Source organism: Centrocercus urophasianus, unplaced genomic scaffold (assembly GCF_019232065.1).
Source record: "Centrocercus urophasianus isolate 14NV4802_14NV808 unplaced genomic scaffold, USGS_Curo_1.0 seq_13, whole genome shotgun sequence".
Lineage (NCBI taxonomy): Eukaryota > Metazoa > Chordata > Aves > Galliformes > Phasianidae > Centrocercus > Centrocercus urophasianus.
In genome coordinates this window covers 9,800,681-9,818,934 of record NW_024884475.1, presented here as the reverse complement: position 1 = coordinate 9,818,934, position 18,254 = coordinate 9,800,681, and the positions used below count along the sequence as shown (strand labels likewise).

Sequence of the window (18,254 nt, the reverse complement as noted above, 5' to 3'; positions counted from 1 at the left end):
GTGTCATCCAGGGTCTTTTTACCTGCCTTTCATGAGTGAAAAACATAATAGATTTAATGCAAAAATCAAGGATTTCATCCCACTGTTCCAAGAGGAGGAAGGAAGATGGAAAGAAGCACTTGTGGCCCATTACTGCCTCCTTACTATCAGGAACAACCAATTCAACAGCCACTGCAAACTTAAGGACCTGGGCGTCATGGTGAACAACAGGTTGGCCATGAGCCAGCAGTGTGCCCTGGTGGCCAAGAAGGCCAATGGTATCCTGGGGTGCATGAAAAAGGGCCTGGCCAACAGGGTGAGGGAGGTTACCTTCCCCCATATTCTGCCATGGTGAGGCCATATCTGGAGTGCTGTGTCCAGTTCTGGGCACCACAGTTCAAGAAGGACAGGAAACTACTGGAGAGAGTCCAGCAGAAATGATGTGGGGCCTGAAGCACCTAGCTTACGATGAACCATTGCAAGACCTGGGACAGTTCAGCTTAGAAGAAGAGAAGACTGAGGAGAGATCTTATTAATGTTTATAAAAATCTAAAGGGTAAGCAGGAATCAAGCAAATGGCGTAAGGCTCTTCTCGGTGATCTCCAGAACAAGGGGCAATGGGCACAAACTGGAACACAGGAAGATCCATACAAACACGACAAAGAAATTGTTCACTATGAGGGTAACAGAGCACAGGAACAGGTTGACAGAGGTTGTGGAGCCTCCTTCTTTGAAGATAGTCAAGTCCAATCTGAACATCTTCCCATGCAACCTGCTGCAGAAAACCTGCTTTAGCAGGAAGTCTGACTAAAGATCTGCAGAGGTCCCCTACAATTGTGATTCTGTCATACTTTTTGAGAAAATGTAGGTGCCATTCATTAAGTCTCATGGATAAGCAGAGACTTACACTGTACTCAGCTTCTTTGCTCTTAACTTAGCACAAATTTAGCTGCATCAGTACAGCTTCATATCACACAATACAGTGAATAACAAAGTTAAACATCCCATTGCTGTTCTGTATGCCACTGCTACTGTTCTACATCTGATGTAAAAAATGCACTGATACATTTATTTCACAAATAACCCTCTTCGGCCCTATTTGAAAATTTGAAATCATTCTTTGATCAACATCCACATTGCTTCACTTTGGTTGCAGACACATGTGCTTTTGTTTACAGCATATGTCAAGTCACATGCTGTCCTTGAAGGACAACGGTTAAATGTAATGTGAAATGAAATCCCCTACATAATTTCTGCCATTGGCCTTTTGGAAAAAAAAATAAATAAAAGAAAAATCAGACCCAAGCAAGTATCCACTGGCCAGACTGTACTGTGGGACTGAAAATCACCATGCTGTATCAACACAGTCTCATTTCTTACAATGGTGAACTTTCTCATCATTTATCTTCCAAAGCAATTTGTCAGGATCCTGACTCCATAATTTCCTCTCACAACAGATGCAGGTACTCCATCAAACACAGAGGAAGGCAAGGCAAAAAAACCAACACAAAACAAAACAAAAAAAAAAAAAACCAACAGGATGACAGACAATTATGTAGAGAACTAGGCAAAGCGGTGTAGAGTACCATTCATTTCAAAAATTCATCTTCGACAATGGTGTTAGATCAAGCTCAAGTTACACTGCAGAGTATCCTAAGTGAGTAGATGCTGATAGATTATCATTTGAAAAGTTGAAATTTGAAAGTCAGCTATGAGTAAAAGTCAATAAATCATTTAAAATTTTCCCTTTATAAATTCCAATTTTCAATCTGAAAACTGACTGTAATCTGACCTAGCAAGTACCTTTGTAAAAATCCTACAATAATAATACAGCAAAAAGAATGGTGACTCCTTATTTGTTTCTTATCTTACACAATACGTAGTTCTTTCCTTGAAGGAATCTGAAAAATGATGAATATTTGAGGAGAGTAGGAAATGAAAAACAACTCTAGGAAGATAAAGCAGCTCAGATAACACAAAATTAGTTCCCTCTGCAAATGCTCATATAGATTTTACAGTTGTTTATCTAACTTAATAATGCCAATTCTTATCCTTCACATTCAGAACACATGGGATGCAGCCTTCTGATCTTTAAATTAAAGAACACAAAACTTTATGCTGATGAAGCTTTTAATCATTGAGGACACACTGTTTACCAGTGCCAAAATTTTAATTTAGTGACAAAATTCTATGATGTGATCAGATTAAAAAAGGAAAATAATGGTATCCTCAAAACCACAGACTCCAGTAATCTTTGCTATTAGTAGCAAGCAGACAGGCTGAATGATGGCAAAAGATGGTAATGGTAGCAGACAACAAAAAAAATCACACTCAGATGGATTCTCTGCCGGAGTTCAGTGATTTTCCAGCAGTCCTATTACAGGGCCATAAGTCACTGATGCTCTGCTCATTAGTCAATGACAAAAATTCACTTTCTAGATTCAGAAGAGAGCTCATTTTAGACATGGATGCTATTCTTAAGCAAGAGAAAGAATTATCCCAGTGATTATAACACCAAATTAAAAATTGAATAAATTACCAAACGCTGCGTTAGGTTTACTACAGTAGAAATAATTGCTTAAATTTCCATAAGAAAATGCACTTTAAATGAGAAAACAGTAACCACCAATCATTTATTTATGCAGATGTCTTTTATCATTTTGCTCTTAGCAGCTTGAAATAGCATTTTCCTCTTCTGCTTTGGACAGCTTCCATTGGGGAATGCAGAGTATCCATTTCCTCATTATTTTCTAGTTTGACAAAAATCTCACTGCGAGGAAATTCTCACTTTAATAAAGAAACAATGAATTTAGGGATTTTAAGGAATGTAACATTTTCTTAGGCTGACCTGAGAAAATACCCAATATTTACAATTTTGGAAAATTATGCCAGCAATAACGATTTCTCCAGTCCAAAGAAAAACCTTGTAACACCCTTTTCCTGATTTGACATAGTTATACTCTGTCAGTCCCTGTTATCAAACACACACGGTTACCCACAATTACTTTGTACCTTTCTGAAACACACAATCTATTACTGACTCCATGGTGAGCTGAGATACACCCAGAGCCACACTTTGTCCCACCACTCCTGTAGCTGGTAAGAGCCTCCATGAATTGTATGCATACTTCTCTGGCTTTGCCGTACTGGGTGCAGCAGAACTGAACAGGGGAACAATTACTTCGGCAGACTGTTAACGGAGAAAGGAACAGATCTGGCACGGTACAGGGGAGCTGTAGTTGACCCTAGTGAATGCAGTCAAAGAAAAAACATGTATGTATGTGCAGAGAGGCCCAGCACATCTCACATCTGTGAGATGACTCACATGGCTCTTCACGATTGGCTTGATAGAAGAGAGCAGTCTGCGATCCTAATAGCAAATAACACAGCATTATTTGAAGTACAGGGCTGTAAAAGAGCAGGTGAGATGTTTGCTCCTCCTTGACAGAAGGGCAAGCTGAGCTAACCTCTATCAACTGCAGCTCAAAAGTGATGTGATGGTGTTGTGGGTATAACATCTAGATTAAAAAAAGTACTTAAATGCTTCCTTAATCCAGTTTTTAGAAGTATTCCTACACTTATTCAAAAGAGAGGTGACTACAGCAGAAGAAACGCTGTAGGATACCTACATGCTTCTTATATTCCTATGCACTCCATTGAAATGCATTTGGATCAGGGTTTAGTATCGAAATTTCAGGACTGTTGAGTCACTAGTGGGGCCGACGAGAGATGAGCAGCATACCAAAGCCCTCACAAGTATTTGTTTCTAGTCTTCAGGGAGACTAACTCCCATCTCTCCTTCCCTCTGCACCCTGACAGTTCCTGTTTCTCGTCCCATCTCATGAAGTCACCAATGTTTTATGATCTGCTAACAATAGGTACAAAGTGCTCTGTAAGTCACTAATGACAACTTACAAGAAAGGCATATAATTCTTTGGCTATATATATGGCTCAAACTGTACCTCAAGTAAGTGCCCATTCCTGCTCTGCTGTCTGTGGGCAGCTTTGGTCCTGTCCCAGCCTGGCTACCAAACCACCCAGGTGAGGTCTCCTGGTCAAGAACAACTTCACAGTCACACCTAGTGCAGCTGTGTGCCTTCATTTCATCTATCTGTACTTTCAGATGTTTACAGTTAGATCTTGCTCTGGGTTGTCCAGAAATTGACTCATAGAGAGGAGTGCTTAGACCACAGGAGGAAGTGGCCCTTCCCTACAATGATGTAGGGGGAGAGGGCCAAACTTTGTCATAAATAGTGCTTTCCAAGTCAGCTCCCTGAAGGGAAAGAAGAACTTAACTAGTGTGAATGCAAAGACTGAGACTACTTAAAGCACACTCAAACCACACTAAGGTCTGATCCCTATTTGGCAGGGTATTTTTCCTTTGTTTGGCTGTTTTCCCTTCAAGCTGGCAAAATGACAGCCTCAGAACAGCTGTTTTTTTGTAAGGGCTGGTATGTCAGGAAACCTATTCCAAATGACACCAAGTCTCAAAGACCGATTTTACCCTTTGCTCTCATAAAATACAATAAACTTTGGGGCAATCTGAGTTTCCACTAAGATCCTGAAGCCCACAGATATGCTGACCAAGAACTAGAAAGTGCAAGTACAGCAGAGCTAGTCCCATAGTACTTAGAATGACACAAAAAAAAGAAGAGCTGAAGATCCCTCAAATCTCTAAAAATCCCTAAGCACGATACCTCTACAAGACAGCTTTTGCTTTCCTTGCAGTATAACCAATATTTAAGCTGTTTCCTTGGGGAAGATAGTGCATGGGTCTTGTAAACCTACCTGCATTCATCCTCAAGTTATAGACTGACTGTTTAGAGGGAAATCTTCAGCACAGCTAATCTTTAGATTCAAATTACTTTCAAAAATTACACAGTTGGAGTATAAGCAAGAGGAAAGAAAAATGAGAGAACTGGATGAGATGAGGTCAAAGGGGTGACATCTCTCAGCAAGCCCTTCCACAAATGCAAAATCTAGCCTCAGCACTTTGTAAACAATAATAAAGGAGAACGTCCAAAGGGACATGAAGGAAATTGCCGCACTGAGTGGCTGTGAGGCTCAGTCACAGCAGATGGACAGCAACAGTAGTTACCAAAAGACAAATGGGAACCCGAGTCCGGTTAAAATTCACTGTTCTACCTCCTTGGCTTGTTGAATAAGGCTTGATCCAGATCAGCTCAAGGAGAGGGCCAGAGGTCAGTGGGACAGCCCATTCTGGGGAAGAAAGGTTGATGCATGCACCCACCCAGCTGGTTTTTGTTGGCTGGAGCTCCCTTTCTGCAGAGCAATGTAAACACAAACACAGCCCAACATACTCATCTCACCAACATCAAAGATAATTCACTGACTTAAAGCTAAGCATTTGCATAAATGCTTCTCCAGCAAAAGACACGGGACAACAAGAAGCTGAAAAAAGTGAACCAAAGACAGCAGAAAAGTCCCAGAGAAGATGAAAAGTTCAGAAGCCACAAGAACAGACAAACTTTCCCAGAGAAGGAACAGCTCTTTCTTTCCCCAGAGGACATTTGTTTTGCTTATCTGAGGGTTCTGCTGTGTGATTTCAGTTGTTTGCATATCTGGGGGCCTGTTTTCATTAATTTCTGAAGTGGGAGACTTAGTTTTTTGTTTTGCTTAAAGGTCTCCAATTGGGATTTTTCTTTCAAATGAGACCTTTCTTGTTTAATAATTCTTCTTTTTCCAACAGAACTAACTGACCTTGGAAATACAATTGTTTTTGTAACCAGGTGGGGTCCCACCCAACTGCACTCAGCATTATTCACACCGGCCGTCATCCAGAATTTTCCCCAAGACACTTTAGGGGTGGATTTCATTCCTGTATAGCTCAAAACAAAACGTCATGGCCTGACCTAGCCTCTACCTCCTTCCAGCTCTCTTGGTTCTTCCTGAAGGACCCATCATGCACCTATCAGCCCTTGCCCATGGGGACTAGCAGCTTTTCACTGTCCTAATTGCAAGCACATGGTGCAGGTAGACAGACAGGGCGAGGAGAAGAGATCCACTCCAGATATTCACAGAAGCTCCTCAGCCCCAATGTTTTTTTTCCACAAAAGCAGCAGATCTTTTCATTTTTCAAAGGCTGTTCTTTGACAGTATATTTCAATAAGAGCTGAAAAATGGCTCATTCTAAACATTTAAAGGTGAGGTTGTTTCATATTTAAAGGTATTTTTTCTTTTCCTTTTTTTCTCCCACAGACAGCAACAATGTCCAGTAAGTATTTATTCCCTAGCACATATTTGGCTTATAAATTCTACTCTCCACCAGTGTAATTTTGTTGGTCTAATCTATACTATGTGCTCTGCCCAGTGGCAGAGCAACATCACAATGGCCCCTCTGCAGCTCAGTCTCCCCTGGCACCTAGATCTGATTCACATCTTCTGAGAGCTTTTTTTGCACCTGCTGTTACAGATTTCTTACGGCAACTCAAGCTTCCTTGCTCAAACCTGGTAAACAGGCAGCTTCTGCTAAGAACCAGCTGGTTAAAAAGCAAAATAAATAATACATTGTATCCCACATTACAGTTTGCAGTTCAGAACCTCAACCTTTCAGCTGGTAGTGAAACAACACTAAATGTATATAGCTATTTCCCTCAGATATTTATGATAATGTCAGCTAAAATACATATCACCTGTACCCATACACACATAAATCCATCTGTATATACACAAACACAGGCCCACAAAGGAAGATAGGGCTGCACACCGGCACTGCTGCCTGTCCCATTGCTCCTGATCTCTCATTTAACTGGCAGCAAAGCATGAAGTAACAAACTACCACTGTGCTGAGTGAGCCCTCAGAAAAACAAAAACAAAAAAAAAGACAAGAAAGTTGCACTTCCAGATCTGGTATCAGAAGACAGCAGAGGAATTTGAAAAAGGTGCGGATTTGTTGTAGAGGTGAAGAAAATCTAAGAATATAAATCGTTTTGAACTCCAGTAGAATTCTAAAAGCAGATCAATGCTGGTAGGGAAAAAAAAAAAAAAAAAAAAAAAAAAAAAAAAACAACAAATGAACTCATAGCAAACATACAAAGCACTTAACACGGTGAGAATAATGCTTTGCATGCTTAAAAGTGGGATGCGATCATCAGCTGAGCTCATCGGCTGGGCTTGCTCACTGTGAACTTTCCTCCCAATGCAAGCCTAGAAAAGCCTGTGAAGGCACACGTGTTCCCACAAAACCCCAGAACTGCTCTATCTGACAAAGCTGCCTTATTTTCCTCAAATATTCAGAAAAGTCTGAAAATCCTTTCCTTAATAGAATTGCTAAGGAAAAACCACTAACATCCTCAAATCCAACCATCAAGCCATGCCTATGACCACTTAGCCCAGCCCATGTCCCTGCGTGCTACATCCACCCATTCCTTGAAAACCTCCTGGACAGTGACTCCACAATGTGCATGAACAGCCTGTACCAAACACCTCAACACTCCTTCTGAGAAGAAATTTTTCCTAATATCCAACCTTTCCTAACACCCGTGTGCAACAAACTACCTAAAATAATTTAACTGTATTAATTCCTTAGTAAAATTATCACCTAGGATTAACCAGAGGGCACTGACTGCCGGTGAGAATGCATTAGTTTGTGAATGGTTTGCTAGGGACGCTGAGGCAAAGGGCAACTGCTGATCCCATTTATTAATCAGACCAATGGCTCATAGTAAAAATTGAAATCCGTCTCCAGTGCTGGCATACATGGGAAAAGCTCACTCACGTTTGTTTTATTTCAAGCAAAACCAACAGTAGCTCCCTTTGTTTGTTTGTTCCCACCCCCTCCCCAAACCAGACAGCATGTGGCTTACGAGCACCCCTGACAGACGCAATAAAACCCCTGCCAGACCTGATTGATGGCTGTACTAGGAGCTGCAGCGAAGGTCACACTGTGTTCTCTATTTGCAGCTGCTCCTGGGAAGAAATGCTGAAGCAAAATAAAATCTGGACCTGCTCAATGCTAATAATGGGGGAATTCCTTCCTTACCTTCCCTTATCTTCTGCTCCATGTTTGGACAGCAGCAATGCCATAAGCAAGTGCATCCAAGGAGGGAGCAGGTAAGTTTGAAAAAGATACTTAAGCACTTGAAAGAAGAAAAAAGATCCACCCACAGCAACCAAATATTGAGCCTTCATATACTGGAGGGCAGTTTATAACAGTAGTTGAGCATGAAAGAAGCATATTAAAGAGCTTTTGCTATTTGCTTCTCTGCAGAACTGAGATAACAGTACATGCTCTCTGTGTAAGAGTGCTGTCCCTGATAATGTGAATCCAAGAATTAAGCCACTTTCCCAAAATCTCTTTATTTTAGATGAACTAAGCAAACATGCTCACTGAAAGTGGCTACCAGCACAGACTGAATTCAGTGAGACAGAACATCAACCAGTGATGTAGAAGGACCCAAGATCTTGTTTTCCATAAGTGTTTGGAAGTGGTTAGGAAAGTGATAAGAGACTTTGGGGATTTCACGAACATGATATGATGACAGTCCCCTAATGAATAATATATATTCAGTCCAACTCATGGCAATTATCTCGCATACACAAAGTGCTGTGCTTCATGGGGGTAAAAACCTGTTATCTTTGACACATCAGCTAGATTGCAGATTGAATCTGAAATCACTTGAGCACATTTTTCCTGGCACTTATTAATGGAAGGCTACATACTTAGTCAGCATTTTGTCAAGATTTTGGCTCAATAGAGACACAACCAACAACTGTCCTCCAAAGAGACAGCTATTAGCACTCAGCTCAAAAATACATGAGGGCAGAGAGATGCTGGCATCAGAAAACCCCAGATACTAAAAAAGAAAACCCATCCACTACCATCATCACAAGAAGAATAATGCAGTGATTTTTTAAAAATATTTCTCTTACAGTTTAGGAAAAAGGCTATATAAGAACTATCCTATGCAATTCTTGTTACTTTATTGACAAGCATACACTGACTTCTAAGACACCACTACATCTATACAAAAACAAACCTATAAAACATCCTCTTAGAAATTTCATTCCCAGATTTGTTGATAGTGTTAAAAAACAGATGTTGATTCACCCTTCGCTCATTGTACTCTCCTAGGGATGCTCTATGAGGGATATGATCACTGTTAGCTCAGAATGTCAGTGTTCTGTCAAAGGTACTCAGGAGCTCAAACAGCCAAATCTCACTACTCAGTACTGCTCATTTGTATGCCATGAGCATAAAGACAGCTTAACAGTGTAACAGGAAGGGATGAATGATTTTTCAAGAGTTGATACAGAGAGCTTCAGTCTGAGTAAAGCCACAATAATACCGTTAACTGTATATGAGTTCGGACACTAAGTCCTTGCATGCTACCTGAACGACAGAGATCTCTCGCAAATGAATACAGAGCACATCCATTCTTCCTCCTCATCCCACCCACACCACACAAAGAGCCCAGCCTTGAACAAAGCACTTAACCAAGCGGGCCCCCATTAACAGGGCTCATTGACAGAGGTATCAGATATGAAACTTTTGAAAATGGGCGGAAATTAAATTGGCTGACTCAAATGCTGCACAAAGCAGCATGGAAACACCGGCTCTTTGTCCCAAGGCAATGTCTCGGAGAAGTCTGCAGAGAGCAGCTGGGCAAGACAAACCCTGCTTTGACCTTACCGCAGGTTGCTTTTGCACCGTTGAAAGGAACACCACAATTAGTCACATGTGTGTGAAATTACGACCCCAGAGACCTTTCCAATCCTTGTATCTGCAGATCCACCTGCAAGCCAGGAACAGAATGCAACACTTGGAATTTTGCTGGCATATTTCCTGGGAAACACTGAGCAATTCTGCACTTCGCTGAAGGCAGGGGATGTCTGCTCATTGTTTTGTGAGCAGCCTTGTCACTGTGATCACAGTGTGTTCAGACACACAAAGAAAACTGAGGATCCTTTTTTTCCAGAATCCATATCAAATTCTTCTGAGCCCCATCTGGTGCCCTACAGCCCCAGAAAGGCAGCACTGCTCTCCCTCCAGCTCTTATGCAGAATTCGGTCTTGCTCCACCCCAGTACCAAAAGGAACTGTTCGAAAGTAATGGAGCAGCTCTTCCCGTAGAGACCACCAGGAGGCATGAGGGTGACTGAAGGGCACTGAGTGCCCATAAAAGAGCGTGTTGATGGATGGGTGCATCTGGTTGCCAAGCTGCTCCTTGTACCCCCACCTCAGCCCTTCCTGGGCAATCAGAAAAGGAGCCCTCCATAAAAGTGCCATTTCCCTGCAGGAAATGGATGGTCCTGTAACACTCAGAGCAAATGGTGAGAGCACCTGTAAGGGTGATACCACACTTGGGGTAAACACCTCTGAGAACCAAACTGAGCTGTGCCATGACAGTTCAACCTCCGGGACAAAACAAAGAACTGCACAAAGAACAAAAGAACTGCAAGGCAAGGAAGCTCTGGATTGCTGTACAACATCTAATCAGATCTTGCTTGCTTTGAGACCTATTACAAACAGATCTTAGCTGAAAAGATCAATCCTTACACAAGTCTGACACATAAACAGGCACAAACACAGCAAGCATCAGGTGCATCAAAGTACTGGTATAGCATTCATAGGTGAGATCAGCTAAACACCTTTCAGTTCCTGACATTTGGCCTGCCTGGCCTTTGGGACATGGGCACTCATTCATCTGCTCCGTGATTCTGGGCACATGGATACCACGCTTTTGGAAGATGCCCCTCTGAATCCACTAATTCCTGTGATTCCAGAGCTCCTCATATGTAAAGCAACATTTGTTCAGCTGCGTATTCAGCTCTCTATGGCCACTGATTGTTTTCCTATGCTCTCTATCTTTGCTAAGTTTCCTATATTGCCCCCGCACACATCCACACCAAGAACCGACCAAGTTAAAATCGAGTTTCCAAAAAAAACCTCTCAGTGGAAGAAATCAAAATACGTCGCTGTGAACTGAGCAGCCTTCTACCAATCACACGCTGCTTTTTAGTTTTAACCTTTCTGTTAAACAGGAAATAAAAAGGAGGGGGTCAGATGGAGAAGCCAATGGGATAGATCTGGAAGGATGGTTCTTTTTGCCTTTGCCCTTAGTGAATCCAAGACTGTAACATGATGCAATCTCTCTGCTATGATGAAACAAGTTCAAATGGCAAAGTCTGGAGAGAGACCACCTTTTCCTACCCTAAAAGGCAGAAAATGACGAAACTCTAGCTCTGTAAAGCGGCAGCTCTCCCGGCAGTCAGGCTGCTGCCTCTCCCCAGGAAGGGATGTCGCTTTCGGTACCGCAGACGCCGGGATTCCCCAGGGAATCTCTGCCGAGTTTTCGGTCTCCCGAAGCCCAACGAGGACGGCTCAGGGCGGCGACGCGGGGCCCGGCGAGCAGCCGCCGCCGGATGCTAGGGCTCGCTCACAGCATTTTCCACGTGCACCTCCCGGCCAAGAAACGGAACGAGACTTCGTGCCGTTTGTCCGCCCCTGGGCTGGAATGCTTTCCAGCAAGCAGAACCTCGACAGAAAAATCCCTTGTCTCCCCCTAACCCTTTTCCTCCCTCACCGCCCGCCGAGCTCTGCGGTGAGATGCTAATCCGGAGCGAGAAGGGACGGAGCGGGCGGAGCCCTCCTACCTGCGGGCCGTCCTGCTGCGACCGCGGGCACAAAGCAAAGTCCGCGCTGCGCACAGCCGCGCAGCTCAGCCAGCAGCGCGCAGACAGCGCCGCGCCAGGAGCAGGGGGCGGGCAGGGGCGGCGCAGCGCGGCGCGGCGGGGCGGGGCCGGGGCGGAGCCTGAGGGACAAAGCGGCCTCGGGCACGGGGTGGGGTGGCAGCCCGTGGGCAGGTGTGTCCCGTAAGGAGTGCCTGTGCATCTGTTATGGATGATTCTTTTTTTTTCCTTTCTCTCTATTTTTTATAAGATCGTAATTGGAGCTTCCACACACGACTTTCTCTCATTTAGGTTCAGGAGATGTTGTCAGTCCAACATTCAGCTCTGCACAAATATGCAGTGTGTCACTGTTTGTCCGAAGTCAAGATGTAAGTCCTCTAGTTAAAATGGTATAAAATCATGCTCATTTATGAAATGGATTGAACTGGATTCTGCCATCTAAGCCCTGGTGAGGTGGCACCTCAAGTACTGTGTTCATTTTTGGGCCCCCACTAATAGACATTGAGGTCCTGGAGCGTGTCCAGAGAAAGGCAACAAAGCTGTGGAGAGTCTGGAGCACAAGTCTTACAGGGAGAGTCTGAGGGAAATGGGATTATTTAGTCTGAATCAGAGGATGCTCGGGGAAGACCTTATCACTCCCTATGACTCCCTGAGAAGAGGTTGTGGCGAGGTGGGAGTTGGCCTTTTCTCCCAAGTAAGACTGATGGGAGATAATGATCTCAAGTTGCACCAGGGAGATTCAGGTTGGATATTAGGAAAAACTTCTTGGGAAAAGTGTTTGGGCACTGGAATGGGCTGCCCAGGAAGGTGATGGGGACAGTGTCCCTGGAGGTTTTCATGAAGTGTGTAGATGTGGTACTTTGGAACATGGTTTTGTGGGCAGTATTGGTGATAGGCACATGGTTGCACTAGATGATCTTAGAGGCCTTTTCCAACCTTAATGATTCTATCTCTACCATTCTAAGTTTAGCTTGACATAAGCCAGATGTTAATCAAAGGCATTATATTGATTAAAGTTTATATTTCAAGTTTCCTTGGGAAGCTGAAAGCAGGCGTCAGCATTTAGTAGTGTTGCAGGTGAATCCCGTGCAAAACTTGCACAAGGTGGATAATTGCATTCCAACTTTGACAAGCTCGTATTTTTATCGTCTTCTCTTTCCATAAAGAAACTGGAAACCTAAGGTCACAGAGGAATGCTACTAAAGAAAAAGCTTTGATTTTTTCATCTTTAATCCCACTAGGTTTAAGAACATGTTTTACTTTGCCTCACTTTAACAGTTGGATATACAAATGTTCTCTTGTAATGAGCATTGTGGAACATGCTACATGCAACTTCATCCTTCTGTTCATAAGCTTGTAGCTTATGTTGTTGTGCATCTCAGAGTGTACAGCTCATTAAGAGTTTTTAAATTTGGTGAATAAAAGTCTGTGTGATCCTGCCAAATTTTCTGTGGTCTTCTGTCCTATCATCCTCATTCACTACAATAGGGTGATACCCAGAATAACAGTCTAAATCAGGGAAAATTCTAGTTATTTTGTATTTGCATTGCAGTACTAGCACCAGCTCTGTAGCCTAAAACTGGAGTGCTAAATTCACAACCCAGTCTTGTCTGGACGACCAAATCTCACCTCTGTCTGTTCTCTTTCTTGCCTTTGGGTATGGGCAGGGAACGACTGGGTGAGCCCTTCCAGCAGCAGCATGCTGCTATCTGCCTGTTTTCATTATGCTTTTATCATTACACTAGGAGCTGGCAGGAAGAGCTTTGGAGCACTCAGAAGCAGTGATTTTTCTGGCAGTGTTAAAGGGCTTAGTCAGCCTTGAAAAATTAAACCATAACACCTCTTCTCCACAGTTCAATTGCTTTCAGCTATTGTTAAGCTACTTGATCGGTATCAGGACCTGTAAAACATGATAGTGAGTAGAAGCAGCCCAAAAGATTTCTCTGGAAAATTCAGAATAGCTCTTGGCTGCTCTGGCACACACAGTGTAATCCATGCACAGTGCCACTGATTCATATACTTGCAGCAAGCACTTCCAGGATGTGTTTTAGTGCTTACATTACATTAAGTAATATTTCCATTCATAGCCTCTGCCTAAGTCGTGTGACCCCTCTGCAGACTTAAGAGCTCCACTGCAGTACAGCTGAGAAGGAATATCGAACAAGATAGGAAAAGAAGTGTGTCATGCTGATGAGATAGCCCCATGCTGATGAGATAGCAAGCTGTTGGTCCTCAGGCTGTTGGTGAAACTGGTGAGTACTTCTAGCCTTCTGGGAAGTTACTCCATCAGGACAAAAGAAGGGAATGCGTGTCATGGCAATGAGCACCAGACAGCAAAATGATTCCTTCCGGAGGAAAACTTCCCTTAAAGCTGAACTGCTCCAACTAACTTTGTCTTATTTGCATTCTTGCTTTCTACAATAAATTATTTTGAAGTGACACTTTTTCCCCAAATCTGTCTATGTTATTCTGTGAACTGCTAAGTAGACCTTAGAAATTCACTGTATTTCTTACCTATGAGTCGTTAATGACACAAAATCTATTTTATACAATTAAAAGGAACAGTGTATAAATCGCATTGAGCACAACATGATTGAAATAAATCGATTACTGAGGAGTTTCTTGCATGGAAACAGTGTCACTCCATTAATCGGAAACCTGTGGTTCACAGTAACTGTATGTCATACACTGCACCCAATAAACTTCTTAAACTAATCATCTTCTAACACAAAGTTATTCAGGGTAAACATGTGCAAATCTTGCAGTTTGAAACAGACATCCCTGATGTTTGAAAAAGTGCCTTCTAGTTTTATATTACAAAACCAACAAGTTACAGGTTATAACAGACATCCATGTAATGCTCCAAATGCTTCTTTGTTCTCAGTAATTCACCCTAATTTTCTGCTCTATCAAGGGTAACTTTGTTACTGTAGAAACAGACTTTATCTTGTACATGACTTGATGAAGCCTAGTCACAGGGATGTCCTAATCTTGTAATCTTAACATGGGTTATCACAAAGAAAAGAATATAATCACAGCAAATAAAAAGAAACAATACCAGCAAGAAAGAAAGAAAGAAGGAAATAATTAGAATACTCCAGTCAGTAAAATATCTAAGTATAGCTGTTTACAAGATCAGAACTTCAACCGTCCCCAGATTGCTGAAGGAAGAAAGTTATTGCAATGACAGACCATATTTATTATCTTTAGGAGAGTTAGTTATTATGTATGTTTGAAGATTTGTTTCCCCTCAGATAATCAACATTGGATGAAATTGGAGGAGAACAGGCGTGATAAAAAAATCCCCTACCATTTGTTGAGATTTATGTCTTCTAAGAAACTCCAAGCAATTTGGATTTGGCTCACTTAAATAATGTAAAAAGGCAGGAAAACAGTACTTTAAGCATTCAAAAGCGTGTGTCAGTTTTCAAAGATACACAGTTCCCCTTCAAATATGCCTTGGATTGAGTCCATATCAGACAACTTAGTGATATAAGAGGCCCCAAAACCTCGGCAATGTCCTGGTGAAATAAACCATTCCATAAAAGCTATTGGATGATGTAAGCGATGAGCGGCACTCCCCAAAAGTCTGCTCAATACTTCTCAATAAGTTCTTTTAACAGCCTCCAAAAAAAAGCATGGTTTTGTCAGTATCTTAAAGTGAAATCAGAGCTGTAACAAACATCCTGTATGTTGGGTACCAGAAAGGCTGTCAACACAGTCAACCTGCTTCATTTCTTTTTCTTCTCCAAATAGACATACGAAAACTACAACTACAATGGCACTTCACCCAATGGCCACACTGCCCCATGCAGCATGCTGGTAAGTTATGGCTCTTTAGAACAGAATTCATCTTCTGTCACCTTGAAAGTGTGATTTTTTCCTTATAGCTGTTTCAGAGGCTTAAGACTTTCACAAATTAGGAAGGGAAAATTCTTGATAAAGTGTGATTTTTTTCTCTTCCCTTCCTCTTCATGTTCCATGATCCTGTTACTGCAGGTTCCATCCTTGTTAATACCAAAATATACAGCATCTTTCTAAAATTTCTAGATGTGTTTTTTTGAAGGAGATCTTCAATGAGTTGGGTTTTTTGGGGGTAATGCATATAAAAAAAAAAAAAAAAAAAAACTTTTACATATACTCTCAATATTTGTTTCAGGAATCTTGCTTAGCACTGAGTACATATGTGTCCCACGGGGATTATTGTATAGGTAATATTTCCTATTACAGAAATGCCATTTACCTTTCTGTAGACAGTAACATTTAAAAAGTGTGTATCACAGAAACTTCAAGAAGAGAGCAAACACAGCTGTCAGACAACACAGGTACTTCTCCCTAGGCTGTACACATGTAGGTCCTCTCCAGCGTAGAGAAATTATTTGCAACTGCTCACTCTTTACAGAGATGTAAAACCAATTATTGTCTTAATTTCACTGTTAACTGATTTTGAATCAAAGCGAATAGGGAGCACCTTAACAAGGGATGTACACTTTCTAGAATCTGAATGTGAACCTAAAAGCGGTTACTTCCCTTTAAAAACAATCCCCCCTGCTGATTCCAGCTTTTTGAAAAGCTCTGTATAACCTGACCTTTGCAGTTCTGTGCACATCAGACTTCCACTGATTTTAGTGGGCTTATGATTTAACACCTGACATTTTTTAAATGCTATGCTAAATCCTTTTACTCTTTGCCAATTAAACTCCTAGTGTCACCGAAAAGGAGCTTCAAATCTCCACATACAAACATAGGTTATCAGCATTTTCTTTGTTTCTTTAACCCTAGTCTCATTATTTTTATATTTTACATTAGAGTTGAACACATCAGGGCAAGTTTTCTTGTAAACTTTGCCTTCTTGTTCCTGCTTTCTTTGAACTCAAGCAAAATTGTGTCAAAAATGGAACTTCAGCCCTTCCTTTTCTCTTCTTCTGTCCCCTGCACTGTTAAACAACACATTCCCCTCTTCACCTTTATCATCAAGATCAGGGAACAGTCAGTTCTTACACTTACAGTCTGTCAAAATCACGCCTGGGCAATTCTGTTGAAGTTCTCAACAGCTCAGCTAAACCCACTGTGCTTTACAACACCAACTCCTCACACTCTTATGTAAGCAGTGCAAAAGCTATTACTCCTGCAATGCAATCAGTCTTTTATCAGTCTTTGTTTGTTTGTTTACATGACTAGTTTTCTTATTCCTTCAGTAAATCTTGGCCAGGTTTGCTTTTACTGATCCTTGCAAAAGTAGCAAAGCCATATGTTATACAGCTTTTCTGCTATAAAAACTTGCTCCAGTTCTTCAATTTGAGGTAATGAATTAGAAAGTTTTTGAAAGAAAGAAGACCTTCTTTCTGGCTGCAAATATGCTACTCTAATGTTAGCCTTCTGTACAGTGCTTGAAATTCAAAATGGGATGTTGTGGAGTTGGCATCTTTGTAAGGTTTGTGTTACTAGCAGGCATCTTCATTTCACAGACTCTTAGAATCATTGAAGTTGGAAAGAACACTAACATCATCTAGTTTAACCTATCATCTCTATGCCTACAAAACCATTCCAAATTTCTATTTCTTATGCATTTTCTTAGAGTAGATATTTTGCCTTTAATTTTTTAAGCAAACAAGATGGGATCTGAGAAAATTATCATAAATACTTCTAATTCCAGAGTAGGTATTGCCAGACGGATGATTATTAGACTAGGACTACTAATTCAAATTGTCCTGTGAGCATAGGAGGCCTGAATTGTGCTAATTTACATGGAAGCCCATTTCAGAGGTTCAAACACAAAGTAAATGTGAGAGTACATAGTCATTTACCTATATTTATATAGAATATATTCAGAAGCACTTATGAGTCCTGAAGGATGGTATCTGGCTTGAAATTCAGCTCCTCACAGTCCAGCTAATGACCACAGGTTCTTCTACAGAACCCTTTCATTCTAGATCCTACTCAGAAAAAAATATATGTTTTAGCTTCTACTGCATATTTATATTTTCTTTTGTGCCATTGATGATGAAATAAAATATTTTCAGTAGCCTTTGATTGTTGTTATTTTTTACTGTGCTACACAAGTAACTAGTTATTACATGAAGAAATAATTGTGGAAGAATTAAATCTGAACCATTTGATGTCGTTTATGTCTCATGCAGCACCTCACACAGTGCTGCAGGCACTGCCATCTATTAAAACCTAGCTGGGAGGTGAAAAATGCTTGGTATTATACAGGCAAAACAGGGCTACCCAAATTGTCCGTGCCCTTGAGAGATTTTCTTTTAAACCACAACTAGCAAAATTATCAACTGCCAAGAAGAGTATTAACCCAATACCCCAACTAAATTATCAGGCCAGACTGTGAAGAAACTCAGAAAGATCATTAGCTTGGTTGACTTACTATCTATCCTGTTATCTATCTAATTATCAGTTAATAAAAAAACATGAAGATAGCTGGGAAAAAATTAACTCTTGGAGTTCAGAAGCATATCCACTTAGGTAAATATGTTTGCAGTAATGTGATTAGTTCAAACAGAGTTTCAGCATAATGCAAATTTGTAGTAAAGAGCCAACACCACTCTTATCATTCTTTTTCCCCTGTTAAAAATAAATAAATAGATATTAGAATATTTATCATACCAC

The 18,254-nt window shown here is 41.3% G+C and overlaps 1 protein-coding gene across 3 annotated transcripts in view; it reads right to left on the bottom strand.

Annotated features, from left to right (window-relative positions):
• Nucleotides 1-11,659, bottom strand: part of AFAP1 (actin filament associated protein 1) — a 106,693-nt gene extending 95,034 nt beyond the window's left edge. For all 3 annotated transcript variants that reach the window (XM_042812836.1, XM_042812834.1, XM_042812833.1), the window contains exon 1: nt 11,595-11,659. The gene's annotated coding sequence lies outside the window, so the exon portion shown is untranslated. The remainder of the gene's footprint in view (nt 1-11,594) is intronic.
• Between the last annotated feature and the right edge of the window lie 6,595 nt (nt 11,660-18,254).